A 14,552-nucleotide genomic window follows, 5' to 3' on the forward strand; every position below is an offset into this window, starting at 1 on the left:
AACTACAATATACTGAGACCAGACAGACAAAATAAAGGACTGGTGGACTATATAACAATTATCTACAGCTTACCCCTTCAACACTTAATCCTCCACAATTTGGAAAGGCAGACATTCTCATATCTATCCTCAAACTCAAACAAAACAAAACAATATCTACCATAGGTTCTTGTTTGTAACCTGATAATAACCTTTCTATTGCAGAAGACTTCTTCTGCTGGGTCTCATGCAATATCTCCAAATAAGAAATTTATACTGGGTGATTTTAATATTGACTGTCCCTCTCTCTCCTCTGACTCACCTAACAAATCAATAAATCTCTATGATCTCAGACAGCTAATCACCACTCCCACCCATTATAATGCAAAAAACACTAAAGAAGCATTAATTGACTGGATTATTACCTCTAGGCCTCATACAATCTTAACCTCAGGTACCCTTCGATATACCCTAAGTGATCTTCTCCCTACCTAGAGCTCAAGCTGTCAAGTGACAAAAATACATCTCATCCTTCCTCCCTGTCCCAGTCAATGCACCAAAAGGATCAGACTTGGGACCTATTCTCTTTAATATGTTCAACAATGACCTACACGAAGCCTGTAAAACTGCATCCCTAGTACAGTATGCAGATGATGCCACAGTTATCTGTATCAGAAAGAAACATCAACAAACTACAAGAACTTACTCAGGAGTCCTTCTTCTGTACAGAAACATGGCTGATATGTGCCTAGATATCCCTTAACCCAAGAAAATCCAAACTAATCCTATTTATTCCCAAACAGCTTACAATCAACAACCTCCTTCTCAGTTAACTCATCCAACAAAACAAAAATTAAACTTGTTACACATAACTAAACTGCTAGGCATCTGTGTGGATGAGAACTTAAAGTTTGACACAGATCCAAATTATAGTGAAAAAATTTCATCAAAAACTACCTTCTCTCTACAGAGGTAAAGCCTTCCTGTCAGACACTATAAGAAAACAAATTGTCTCTTCTCCCCTCTTGGCTATTGTAACATATTCTGCTCCCATCCTTGAAAGCATCTAAGTGACCTTGCTAAACAAACTTGCTAAACAAACAACCAATGTTATTACAGAATGTCACGATTCACTGTCAACCTTCTGAAATCTACTACCGTGTCACTCTAAGAGAACTACAGTGATTGGCATTCCCATAATATCTAACCTAATCACAGCGTCCACAAATCCATAACACTGCATATAAGCCTAACAACTGTCCCTGTATTTCCAACCTCATACAAATATATAACTCTTCCAGGTCACTATATTCATGGGACAAATACATATTATATATTTCTAAATCCACCAATTCTGCTGGCAAATTACTACTCTCCCACCACCTTGATAAATCCTGGAACTTTTGCAATGCCACCGTCTCCAACCCATACAACATAGCTGGTCTCACTACCATCTTGTAGACCTTCCCTTTCACTCTTACTGATACTCATCTGTCACAAATCACTCCTGACGCTCTTCTCCACCCACTCCACCCTGCCTCCACTCTCTTCTTCATTTCTCTTCCACACTCACCATTACTCTGAACTGCTGATCCCAAGTATTTACTTTACATACTTACTTTAAGACATATGTGGTAATTTGTTACATAGTTACACAATGAGCTGCCATCATTGTTAAATTATGTATTGTACCCGCATTGTGTTATTAAAATTGTGTCTCGGAGCTTATCTTCCCAGGCCTCTACTGAAAATGGACATATATCCAGTTGGACTAGCCCGCTCAACAAATGTAAAATAAAATAAAATAAATAAAAAATAAATCATTTAAACTCATCCACCTTTGCCAACTCTACTCCCTGCTTCCTCTCCATTCCTCTATCCTCCCTCTCATTCGCACTCATATATTCTAAAAACCCAATAAACTAATAAACTGAAAAAGAAACATTGTACGCAGGGGTAAACTCTCTTTGCACCACAATGTGGGGAGCTGCACACCCTCATCCCTGCTAAATATATATATATAAATATATATATATATATATATATATATATATATATATATATATATATATATATATATATCATTGCAAAACAGTAGGAAAAGGGTAAAATCCCACTTTCAACTGTATAGCAATTCCCTTAAAGCAAATATCAGCACCTTGTGATGAACCATCAGTTCGGTAATACATGCTTCCTCCCTAAACGTTCAACATCTGAAGAAGCACACTGAACCCATATATGTGTGTGTGTGTGTGTCTGCTTGTGTGTCTATATATCTATCTCTATATATTTAGACACTAATAATTCTATGTGTATATGTATATATATATATATATATATATATATATATATATATATATATATATACACACACACACACACACACACACACACATATATATATATATATATATATATATATATATATATATATATATAAATATACATAGATATATGGTTCCAGATATCTGCTGATGACTAAGCATCCATGTAAGTCTCCCAAACAGCTCACTTGTTTCCCTTAGAGGCAAGAGCTATAGTGACAATTCATTCTTCCTGGGTTGAGGACTGTGCAGCTTTAGAAATATAACCATTCGTCCCTGGAGAATTTTTTATTTTTATTTATGGCCCTAAGATTTTTCTCAAGGATGCATCCTATATTTCTCCAGCTTCTACAAAATGTACCATCTCAATAGATTTGCCTCCTTGAAGACAAAGGATCTCCAGAGATCCTCGATCTCTTCCAGGAATCCTCATTGATGTAATGGGGCCTCTGACCTTCATCCCTCCTCCAGAGGCAGAAACACAAAGCTTCTGCTTTAGCATTCCTCTATTCCCAAGCAAAAGACTGACAGACAAACTCATGTAGGCTGTATCACAGTAAGGGCTTTTTTCCCCCATGCCACAGAGCTGTTTGTGTTACAATTTACATTTCCAAACTTTATAACATAATGTTCTATGAGATGATTGAAGGGAGAGGAAACTAAAGGGAATGACTTCTGCTTTGGTCTACACTGTTATGGATTTGATGCTGGACACAGATAATAAATTTGTATTTGAAGTAGGTTGAAGGCCTAGGAATAAATTATTATAATTCATTATGTTCCACATGCAAGAGGAAATGATGCAGCAAAGGAGGTGTGTAAGCAGAGAACAACTCAGCGGGAGACTAACCCGTATTTAGATATCTCATTATTCTCGTCAGTGGTACTGCTAGTGGAAACATAGGATTCAACACTAAAACAGAAAGAGGGAGATGACGAAGGTGTTATAAAATTCAATGAATAGTTGGTAATATCACCAGCTATGTGGCAAATAACTAACTGAGATATTCCATGGAGGGCCTATATTAGATCACTGAACACTTAAAAAAGCGAATAGTGATTAATCGACCCTATGTAAGCGAAAGCTTACAATCTTGAACTGTCACGGAAAAAAATTGCTGTTACAAAACACATACACACAACACAAGCACACCAAACAAACAGCAATCCATACACATACACCTAAAATCTGATACCTAATCCTACACTAAACTTTACACACACCACTAATTATCCACTTTCCTTAACCCAAACCCTAACCCTAAGGTCCTTCACTATCACACACTCAACTCACCCACTCCCTAACCCTAACTCACCTAACCTGCCCTAACCCTCACATCCCCACAATCGCACACACACCTAACCCGCGCCCTAACCCTAACTCACCTAACCCGCCCTAACACTCACATCCACACAATCGCATACTTACCTGAACCCGACCCGTAACTTTTGACCACAGCACTGAAAATACCAAAGCAACAGAAACGGAGAACCAAATTCTTTCCCTAGGAAAAAATTTGGGTTTCTGTTGTTTCAATATTTTAAGCTTTCGCTGCATTGGGTTCGATATTAGAACATTCGAAGGTTTGAAACCTCAATGCTCTAATATAGACCCCCATGGGAGGATCAAAACTTTATGACGTGTACCTTCTGTACCTAAGCAGACTTGGAAATGAAGTGCTGAATGTTAGACTGCAAAAATAATGCAGTAAAGGTTCACTTAATCTAAAGTGGCCGCATTTTGTGGGGAGTGTGAAAGAAGGAAAGGATTAAACTCATTAGTTAAGCTGCTCTTGAAACATGGTTGATAACATGGAAAATATGTGAAACAGAAAATGGCAAAGAGTTGATGGGTAGATATTCTCTGTGACTCTGGATGTCGGGATAAAAGATTGTGATTGTGTTCAGTGAAGGAGATACAAAAACTGTATAAAAATAGAAAAAAGTCTGCAATACTGGATACATTATTGTATATAATGAATGGAGTCTGATCAAATAAAACGAGTACAGAATGTAAAGTAATTGGAGTTGGAGTTGTTAATTATACTTGCACTAAAACAAAATGCACTATGGAGGACAGAGATGATAATAAAGGGAATAAAAGGGCTTCTATACTAAACTGTGAACTGGAAATCCCTTACTGATGGTTACAGAATAGAAAGTACCAGATGCAGGAATGAAGAAAGGCGGTGGTGTGCTGAAGATCAGAAGAACTGGTGGGCAGGTGAAAAAGGGGCAAACCATCATTAAGGGGGACTTTGACTTTCTGGTAAGGATTAGAACAATCTTAAATTTAAGAAAAATAGAGTATAAACGAGTAATGCAGATAAAATCACTTCAGCTAGCAGATCTGGGAGACTGTGTCACTCGCTGATACCACCCCTGTGGGACGAATAAAAATGAGAAAAATAAATAAGAAATGTTTGAAGCAGATGTAACACTAGGAGAGTGAAGATCACAACAAAATGTGCAACAACTCAGGACCAGTCCTCCCTCATGATGGCAGGGAGGTAATATTCAATATGACAACATCATTCAGCTGTAACAAATGGGTCTATAGCACTTTGATGTTCATTTCTGCAAACCTTTGTTCATCGACCCTAATACAGCAAACATTCACATCAGCGAAAATTCACTTCAATGAACGACTTATCCAGGGAAAGGAACATTTGCCATTTTCCCCACTGCAGTGTGATCTTGGATTTGGTATATAGAGTTGGGGGGGGTGCAGTCTGCACATTGGGGGGTGTTGGGGTGAAGCCCTCCACATGGGTTAGATTGAAATACTGTGCCTTGTGTGATGGACAGAATGCTGGACAACTTGCTCCTTTCCCTGGGCAAGTCATTTGTTGTACTAAGGCTGATGAATGAAGGTTCATGGACATGAACCTTTGATGAACTGATATAGACCAGTAACAAATATGTCACGGTCTATTTCATAATCACTGTAGTAATAAACATGGCACAGTATGGTTCACAATTACTGCAATAACAAACATGCCAGAGTATGGTTCACAATCACTGTAGTACTAAACATGCCACAGTATGGTTCACAATTACTATAGTAACAAACATGCCACAGTATGGTTCACAATCACTGTAGTACTAAACATGCCACAGTATGGTTCACAATTACTATAGTAACAAACATGCCACAGTATGGTTCACAACTACTGTAGTAACAAACATGCCACAACAGTGTGGTTCACAATTATTGTAGTCACAGACATGCTACAGAATGGTTCACAATTACTATAGTAGCAACCATGCCACAGTATGGTTCACAATTACTATAGTAACAAACATGCCACAGTATGGTTCACAAACAAACATACCACAACAGTGTGGTTCACATTTCCTGTAATCACAAACATGCCACAGAATGGTTCACAATCACTGTAGTACTAAACATGCCAGAGTATGGTTCACAATTACTATAGTAACAAACATGCCACAGTATGGTTCACAACTACTGTAGTAACAAACGTGCCACAACAGTATGGTTCACGATTACTGTAGTCACTAACATGTCACAGTATGGTTCACAACCACAGTAGTGATAAACATTTCACAGAACGGTTCACAGTCAGTGCAGCAGAGCTGTATCATGGTCAGATGTGGCCCTAGTCAGGAGAATGAACCGGAACCCCACTCTGATCCATTCTGGTGTCCCATTAATTGTCTGTCTTCCCCCTTTTACCATAAATACTGCTAAACTATTTTCTTTCTTACTTTTGAATGAAGGCAGAGATATGGATTTCATTTAAAATGTTTAATTTAAATAGTCTTTGTTGACCATGTTAGTCCCACTAGACTAGTAGTGTCTTTTCAGGGGGACCCTTGGTGGTATTTATACTACTAGTGGAACTGTGACTAGGTATTGGGGAACTTTCCCCTACTCTTTTTGACAGCTCAGATGGATGTAAAAGATCTCACAACTTCTACCATTAATACAGAGACAGAGGAGGCCACAGTTTAACATCTCCTACAAAGCATGACACGTAAAGCTCATCTTAATATTTTCCAAAAACATTTAAAATCCCAGGAGGGGTATACTGCTACCCTCCATGCAGTCACTTAATTCAAGAATCATTTCGTCCACTTGCTTCTGTCTCAGTTTCACAGCCAAGAATCATAGAACTTTTGTATTGTTTGTAAAATAAACTGATCTTAAAACTTGTTTCTGAAAGATTAATTTCTGATCTATCTGGTTTTGGAGCTCTATTCTCAAAACCTTAATTCTGTCTCACTTTTCCTTGGAATGTGCTACACAGGATGTTGTAAATGCCTTGGTTTCTGTATTATCTTGGCATAGGTTCTTCTGTCCCTTATGTTCTTAACCCTAAAGTACTCCAACAGGGAACTTTTAACTTTTCCCTTTATAATAATCCCAGTTCTGGGGTATTATATAGACTGGTGTTAAATGATTTCTTTTTAATCAACCACTGTTTAAAGGTGTTATCCTCTAACATCTATATAGGAAACCATGAGTGTTTGTCCAAAGGACTAGGCAGAGATTAAATACATAAGGGTATGGTCAGAAAAGGTAACTGCCTCAATTTGATTCCCCTCAAGCAGTAACCTCTGATGAAGTAGTTATTATATTCCAGCCCCCATAATTAAGGTAGTGGCTTCAGTAAAAGCCATAATCGTTACCATTAATGTTACCACACTGATAATATGCCATTAATAGTTGACCCAGTAGTCCAGTATCTGGGTACACACACAGACAGTAGCCTTATCTTTGACCACTAGTGGCCACAAGTGGTGATGAAATTATTTTATGTTGTGCAATTTACAAGTAAATGTCTGCCATCTAGGTCCAAAGAGATCATTATCCCACTGTACTATGTCCTTATCAGAGCAATCATAGAGTACAATGCTCCCTTCAGTATTTACCTGACCAAGCATATACAGCAACTAGACAGAACTCAGAAGTTCCTTACAAAAAGAATACAAGGTTTAACTAATTGGCCTTATGCAGAGCACCATAAAGTCCTTCCCCTAAAATGTGTCTCCTATAAATTGCAGAGGGGTAGTCTATGCCTCGCTTACAAGGCATCCGCAAACCCCAGACTTATGAATCTCCCGTATAATCGTAAGTCGAACAGCACCAAAAATACAAGGTTTAAGGATCTGCATTTTGTCTGTGACTTAAACAGAACATACCAGAAAGACAGTTATGCATTCCAGAGACAGACCCTCCTATTTAACAGGTATCCCATTCATGTGAAGTTGAGTTTGAGTATTACCTAGTTTAAGCACAACCTAGACCAGTGGCTAGGGAATAGGAAATTTGCACTTGGCCTGGCAGTCATGTCCCTTATGGACAGAAGTAGTTTAAAAATGCCTGGCCCTCAATGCCCTATTTGGATACAGGATGTCATTATTCTTTCAAGGAAAACCTGAATAGGTTAGAAAGGTCCCCCAGGTCGTTAGTCTAGTAATAACCTATGAATCTATGAATGATTTCAAATCCTTAACGTTCATTCCTGGAGGTGATATCGGGTTCAGCTACTCATTAACCCCGAGGATGATATCGGGGTCACCTACTCATTAACCCTGAGGGTGATATGAGGGTCACCTACTCATTAACCCCAAGTTACTTGACAGTGGCATATCTGCCTTTTGCATCACTAATTTGGGACTCTGTAGTAAAAGTTAAAACTTATTGAAAAAAAAAATCTGCTCAACATTGTCCAATTAGATTTGTGTCTAATCAAAAATATAAATAGTTCACCCTGCTTCCGGGTATACAATAGGAAAGTAACAGAAGCTATATAGACTAAAGAAAAAAATAACAAACCAGCATATTTACACTACATACAGGAAGCAAAACACTTCCAAGGAGGGAGCAATAGCTCCTTTCTGTCAAAGGTCGTTATGTGTCTTTGCATCTTCACGTCTGACAGGTGCATATATTATTATACATTAGAGACATCAAGAAGCCCACAGAATTTACCCTTACATATCAAAAAAAGTGTTCAGGCATAACACATGGAAATAAATAAATAACAAACCATATCGACAAACAAATAAATAAATAAATAAACAAAGGATCACAGCTAAGACTTGCTGCATTAATAATTACCCCCCAAGTCAAATATGAAAAACAAAGCAGAAACTGCAGGTTATAATTAATTGAAAACCATCAGTCCACTGGGTGGAATGTTCAGCTTTTAAATTCTCAAAGTCCTTCACAACATTTAGTCCAAACGTGAACAATAATCAAGTACAATTATTTGAAAACAAAATCCCTGTTCACCATTCACATATTCAAGACAACAACAATACTCAGAGTAATGTAGTTTCTGTTGTCCCTAGAAAACAGTACCTATTAGAGTAGAAAAAAAAAGGCAAGAGAAAATCAGCCTTCTGTCACTATTGTGTTAGACCACCTGGACAACAAAGCTGTTCTTTCTCGTATTGGCAGATTGGCAGTTGAACATGGGAAATAAATTCATTCTCTTTACAGGTTCAGCCCTCCTCCTTCTCAACAAAGTTTCTATTTGCGCCTAGTTTTGTAAACTCTTTACACCATACCCAGAGTTAAGATTTTCAGAGTGGCAGGACAGTAGCATTTAAACTTTAGGTTTAGTGACCTATATCTCCTAATTACTTGGGTAAAACTTGCCCTCTCTGCCTTCTTTTGGCATGGAATAATCCTGTTCACTGAAAATTCTCTTCTATGCCAAAATAAGTTTATTCCTTGCTCTCCAAAGCAAACTCAGGATTTTTTCTTTGAGAGCATATGTCTCAAACCATATGACTGTGTGGCTTAGCTGACCTGAGTTTGCATTCTGTGTCCTTTGTGGGATGCAAAGAGCCCTGCCAATTGGGTCTGTATCACATCATTTTATGTACTACTTATCAAATACCTCTTCATCAAATCCACTTTGTCGAAACCTCTTATTGTTGAATGATCATTTTAGTGAATATTTTCCCCAGGGGAAAAGAGATAGTCTGCAATGATTGGGAATTTGCCCTTTTTCCCCACTGTCTGGGTGCAGTGGTGCAGTGGTTAATGTTGTCACCTCACAGCAAGAGGTTCTCCTGTTTGATTCTCAGCTGGGGTGCCTTCTGTGCAGAGTTTGCATGTTCTCCCTGTGCTCGTGTGGGTTTCCTCCGGGTACTCCGGTTTCCTGCCACATTCTAAAGACAAGCGACTGGAGCATTTCTCCCTGGGCCTCCGCTGAAAATAGGTTATGTGTAGCCTAGTCGGACTTTCCCGGTCTACAAATGTTAAATAAATAAATAAATAGTGCGATGTCGGAGTTGGTATATTTATTTGGGGCGGGGGGGTGGACGGGTCAAGCCCTCTACCTGAGTAGGTTTTAAATTTTGTGCTTTTTTGCAACGATCGGTAGTTGGACTACTGGTTCTTTTCCCTGGGAAAATATTCACTAAAATGATTGTTTGATGAAAAAGGGTTTCGACAAAGTGAGTTTGACAAAGACATATTCGATAAATAGTAAGTTCAATGATATGATACAGAACCCTGTCAATCAGTATGTCAGCTGAGTTTAACACAGTCCACTTAGCAAGCATCTGTTGAACAAAACAAAGACGGATTATGATACTCCAACTGTCGAATAACGTCTATTATTTTTATGTTTTTCTGCATGTATTTGTCCCCTAACTCCCCCCATTTCACTACGTATGCGAGGTTTCTCATACTGCTACAGAAACTGCCATTTTTAAACACCCGGAGCTTCCAGACCCAGTCAGCAGCATTGTTTTTTTTTACCTGGTATGTTATCTAAGGAAAAAACTGTTTTAAAATACAATACGTTACTGTATTTAGCCTGACTTAGTTAAAAACAATGTGTAGTGAGAATGAACATTTTTTGAGTACTTCAGCCTACACTAGCTGTTATTTTTGAAAAACTAAGGCAACTTGAGGAAACTCTCCATGTGCTCAGATGGTACGGCAAAGTGCAAATGAGTTTGTCTAACAGCGTTCTGCATTCTTTATAACCTGTGCCTCTGAATTCAAAGCATACTGATATTTAAGCTTGGTATAGTAATTAATAGTGGTTGCTATCATTTTTTAATTATAAATGGTAGTCGGGAGATGTCTTTTATCCTGCTTCATCCCCACTGCAGCAGATTTTGAGTGCTTTAAACCACAAGCTAGAAACGTCTGCATTTCCTGTACCTAACTGCTGCCTATGAAACGGCAGCCTAGTTTAAATATAGAGTACCTGTTAATTTCTAAACTAATGCCTTATAAGCTACTTAATGGGAATATTACAGAATATACTTAAGGTCTAGCATTACTTTGCTCTGGTTGTTGGCTCATACTGTGGAAATGAAGAAATATTACTTGTAACTAAACAGAGCTGTTTCTTACCGTATATTCTCTGGTAAAACTGAATGTTGATTTGCTTGCTTGCTTGGTTGGCTAGAAGTTAATGCCAGAAAGGTTTCTCACTCCTAATGTCTGTTTTATTTTAGGTAGACCCCCTCTAATTATCTCACTAAAAGGATTTCCTGCTTGAAGAAAGCTACCCTGAAAACCTGTAACCACAAACTATTCACCAGAAGTCAGTCCTTCAATTGGCTAAGGTCAATATCTTAACATGCACTGCAGTACTATATCCTGTAAGCTGCTGACCTGGGTCTAAAGGCACCTTTACTCTGTCCCCTAAAATAATTTGTCTCTCTCCCTTTATTAAATTGACTAGTCAGCCCCTAGCAGTATTTCTTACCCTGAAACTACTCCCTGTATATTGCATTCTCACTTAGTTCTTCCACTCTTAGCCCTGAAAATTATACCCTGCCCCATAACCTGTAGTTCACAAACCCTTTGCTTGTGTACAACTTACAGTCTAACCCTAGTCTACAACCTAGTGTAAAATTCAGATTAAAAGTACAGTATAATATAAATTCAATGAAACCTTAGCTTAACAGAATACCATAAAGTTACCAAAACATAAGAAAACACTTGCAGTCTGTATTGGCCCCGCTGCGCTCACCTGCGGCTCACTCCACTCCCCTCCCTGCCCCCAAATTTCACCCGCCCCCAGTGCCTTCTACATTTAAAGGTACCTAACCACACCCTTGATACAATACCCTATCAGCTTTCACCTCCACAATCTCTCCACCCTGTTCCTCCTTCATATCAGCTCTCACTTACATACTCTCTCCTCCCACTCTAATATACCTAAATTGGTCATCAGTTCTTGTACTGCAGTGGCAGTCAAACTGATCATAACTACCTTTCTCCTTCTCTCATAATGTTCCACTACTATTTACTACCCATTCTGCTAGGCACATATGTACTCATCCTGTACAAAAACCATATGCTTATTGGTTATCAATAGCGTAAAGGCCATACTATCTCTCCAGCGATAAAACATCCCACCTTCAGCCATGCCCATAAAAAATGAGAATGACTCAGCCCCTTGCTCACTCTTTCAGCATACCAACCTCAGGCACACCAGCCCTAGATCGAGACAATACTACAAACTCCTACATAAACTTCTGACGCTTATTACTAAGTACAAACCCAGCCTCATACTCAGTGACATTCACCCCAACCCCGACCCATCCACCTCTGATAAATACACCCGCTCCAATTATAACCCAAGCTATCAAACTAGAATCAGTAGACCAACTAACTCTCTCCTGGCCTGTCACCTCAATATTAGGAGCATTAATAATAAGGTACATGAACTGCACGATCGCCTGGCTGTCCACACCCCTGAAATACTCTGTCTATCAGAGACCTGGTTAAAACCTCACACAACTGATAATGAGGTGTTACCTCTTGGGTATAATATACACATGCTGGATTGTATTTCCAGGAAGGGTGGCGGGGTAGCTATACTCTACAAATCTGAGTTGAATGTGACCAGAGTTATTAATCAACCACCTCAGATCAACAACTCTGAGATTCTTGCTATGAGATTGCAGCTTAACAAAAATAAATGCATTAACGTCATCTGTATGTATATCCCTCCAGGCAACAACATAGATACACTTGAAGACACCCTCCACTGGCTATCATGTCACTACCCCCAAGAAACTCTACTGCTAGGAGACTTTAACATAGACTGGGGCACCTGTTCCTCACAATCCCCCTCTACCCATATTAACTTTCACGCTTTCACACAAACCATAACTACCCTGACCAGGCTAGGTAAACCCAAACAAAAAGAAACCATAACTGACTGGGTTCTTGTAAATAGCAACCCACAATTGTACACTGTGGGTACCCTTCCTGATGACCTAAGTGACCACCTCCTCACTTATGCCATTAAGCAAAAAAGCTGATAACCCACAACTTCCCGTAATTAGAAAAGTCAGAAACAATAAAGACTTTCACTCTGCCAAATTCCAACAGGAACTTATCTGTTGTAATTGGTCTTTGCTAAAACACCTCCCCCTAGAAGAGGCAGTTGCATATTTTAACAATGAATTTCTCAAAATCCTAGATCTGCATGCACCTATCCGCTCAAAGTGAACAAAAGCTAAAACTGCACCATGGCTTACTAAAGAGACCAGACAAAAAATCAATAGCAGAAACAAATTATGGGCTCTATGGCGCTCCACTAAAGACCCTCACGATCATGTTAAATACAGGCAAGCTAGGAAGGAAACTAAAAAAATCCATTCTAATAGACAAAAAACAATACTACTGTAATCTACAGACAGTTAACCAGAACAATCCTCAAAAGTTCGGGGCAGGTCTGTATAATCTACTTCACCCTGGAGAAACATCCAGCCCCATCCCTTCTGCTACCATTGATAAATCTCCTGAGGATATCTCAGACTGCTTTAACCATTCCTAACCATTCCTTTACTGAAACAATTCAAATCTTAGCTAGCCAACTACCTCCTAGCTCCCCCAGCCCTGATAATACCACCCCTCTAAACCAACTCTCATTTAGCCTCCAACCAGTGCCCACACCACTCATCCGCTCTCTCCTCAAAAATTTAAAACCTACCACACTCGCTGCTGACCAACTCCCCGCCGAGTACCTCCAAAAATCAGCTGATGCCATTGCCTATCCTATATCGATTCGAATTAATCGGACCATAACAGAGGCAAAAATTCCCACCATTTGGAAAATGGCCTATGTAAACCCACTGCAATCTCCAATTATAAACCAATAGCTATACTTTCCCCACTTGCAAAAATAATGAAAAAATGTGTACATAAACAATTCATGCACCACCTAATCCAAAATCACCTCATGCCCGATACCCAACATGGCTTCCAACCACACCACAGCACAACCTCGGCCCTCCTGGCTTTCACTAATACCATAAACAACAACAGTAACAACAATTATTTCTCTTCTGCCCTCTTCTTGGATCTCTCCAAGGCATTTGACATGGTAGATCACCATCTTTTGTTACACACCCTGAAAACCTTCTATCTAGATTCCAAAGCCCTTTTATGGTTTAAATCCTACCTCAGTGGAAGGCATCAGGCTGTTCACTGGCAGAACAAGCTCTCTAACCTTCTACCAAACACCTTTGGAGTACCACAAGGCTCAATATTAGGGCCTCTACTGTTTTCCATCTTTATTAACGACCTATACACTGTCATCCCAAATGTCAGCTGTATCTAATATGCTGATGACTCCACCCTGATTTGCTCTGCTACATCTCCTTCAGAACTGAGGTCTGCTACCAATTCCACCTTTAATACCATAAGAACTGGCTCTCTGAATGTCACCTGTTATTAAATCCCAAAAAAACTAAAATGCTGTCTTTCTCACCTACACAATGGTCTGCTGATTTTACCTTCAACATTAATGTGAAGGATGGCACTGTTATCTCCCCTGACCCCTCTACAAAACTACTAGGTGTCATTACTGATAATAATGTAAAATTTGACTTGTATGTCAATCAATTAATCAAGAACATCAATAAAAAACTAGGATCACTGTATAGAATAAAAGCCTTTCTAATCCCTCCAGCCAGGATTGCCATAGCCCGCACCCACCTAATCTCAACACTTCTATATGCCTCCCCCTTTTCTCTAATCTAAACAAGTCGGTACTAAATAGTCTGTCAACCTGTTACAATCTCATTGCCAGGTTTGCCACTGGCCTGCCATTTAGAATACACCACTTCATTAACCTCAAACAACTTGGGTGGCTAGAACTTCCCAGTCTAATCCAATACAACCTTCTGATTATAGCTAATAAAATTCTCTATAATCCAGATGATTCACCATCCCTAAGGAATATTATCACCCTCCATAACAATCAGAGACTGCTTAGATCCTCAAAC

General features: G+C 39.1%; 1 protein-coding gene across 1 annotated transcript in view; it reads right to left on the reverse strand.

Moving 5' to 3' along the window:
- The window catches only part of LOC122815897 (sortilin-like), a 1,006,054-nt gene that overhangs the window by 586,932 nt on the left and 404,570 nt on the right, over positions 1-14,552 (reverse strand). The gene's annotated exons all lie outside the window — the stretch shown is intronic.

The sequence above is a fragment of the Protopterus annectens genome, chromosome 11.part0 (genome assembly GCF_019279795.1).
Source record: "Protopterus annectens isolate FY-2018-M chromosome 11.part0, PAN1.0, whole genome shotgun sequence".
Lineage (NCBI taxonomy): Eukaryota > Metazoa > Chordata > Ceratodontiformes > Protopteridae > Protopterus > Protopterus annectens.